This window comes from Crocuta crocuta, unplaced genomic scaffold (genome assembly GCF_008692635.1).
Source record: "Crocuta crocuta isolate KB4526 unplaced genomic scaffold, BGI_CrCroc_1.0 scaffold1510, whole genome shotgun sequence".
Lineage (NCBI taxonomy): Eukaryota > Metazoa > Chordata > Mammalia > Carnivora > Hyaenidae > Crocuta > Crocuta crocuta.
Window position 1 is genome coordinate 31845 of NW_027529207.1, and position 1465 is coordinate 33309.

At 36.7% G+C, this 1465-nt stretch overlaps 1 protein-coding gene across 4 annotated transcripts in view; it reads right to left on the bottom strand.

Annotated features, from left to right (window-relative positions):
- LOC144226846 (spindlin-2) overlaps positions 1–1465 on the bottom strand; it is a 9662-nt gene that overhangs the window by 2736 nt on the left and 5461 nt on the right. The window lies entirely within an intron of this gene.

Below are 1465 nucleotides of genomic sequence, written 5' to 3' on the forward strand. Positions count from 1 at the left end.
TTCTGGCATCCCAAGCAATAAAGGGGGGGGGGGCTTTCCAGGGCTCTGGACTCTAATTTCTGTATCCTTATCTGGAACAAGAAGTCATAATCTCTTTTGAGCCTTTCAGCAGTTCCCTCTAGAATGGGTTAACCTCCCCAAGGGGAAAACAAATTCATTGTTTCTCTCTTGAACCTGTTTTCCCCTATATATTGGCTGAGTAATTATTTCCTATGTTCTTAGTTTTCAATTGCCTTGGCAGATTTAGTTTTTGCTATTTTGTCCAGTTTTCATTTCTTCAATGAATGTTTCTTGAATTACTGTTTCATATCACTAAAATCCAAAACCCTATAGTTTATTATAAAATATATGTATTCATCTATTTGTAATATCTATAAACTGGAAAACACCCAAATTTCCACCAACAGTAGACTGGATATGTTTTGGTATATTCATACAATGGGACTACAACCACATTCAGTAGCATGAATAAATTTCACAAATATGTTGAAAAAATAAGACAGCAAAAGGGCACACATTTTTATTCTCAATTTATTTAAACTTCAAAAACAGTCAAACTAATCTATTGCCTTAAAAGCTAAAATATCAGTTACTCTTGCAAAGATATTTTCCAAATAGATGATAACAATTCCCATTTCACCAAAAATTGATGAAAGAACACTTTCATTTTTGAATGAGTATATGTGGCAGGAACGGTTCATATAAATGCTAAGCAGCAAAATGTGTTGAATTGTAACATAATTTGGTAGTGCAGTCTAGCATCCAATCACAGTTCTTCTGGTAATAGTGCTCTCATTTTCCTCTTTGGAACAACTTAAGTTTGACCTTTCAGAGCACTGAAACACTGTTAGACTGTTTAGGAGTAGGCATACAACCTAGTTGGAGACAATGAGACACAGTGATATTTTGCACAAACTCCTCGGCATGAGGTAGATGATATTTTCCATTGGACATAAATGAACCTGAGAGGATATGAAAAGAAAGCTGCTGTATTAATCTTACCATCATCTGGAGACTAAGAATGTAAGCAGCACAGAGATCAGAGCCAAGATAAGTAAAAGAGGGAAATTGTCCTAGTGATACATTCTGCACCTGCAGGTAATAATGGCCACTGCCTTTCCAATATTTATCCTTCTCTAAGAGGCACCTGGGTGGCTCAGTCGGTTAAGCGTCTGACTTCAGCTCAGGTCATGATCTCGTGGTTCATGGGTTTGAGCCCCGCTTTGGGCTTTGTGCTGACAGCTCAGGGTCTGGAGCCTGTTTCAGATTCTGTGTCTCTCTTTCTGACCTTCCCCTGTTCATGCTGTCTCTCTCTATCTCAGAAATAAATAAAACATTTAAAAAATAAATAAATAAAATGTTACTCTAAGTTAATCATGGTAAAATCATTCCTCCTGCAAGTGACTGGTTTAGCATTTGGCATATGATCTAATCTTGGCCAAAAACATAATGATATATCTGCTAA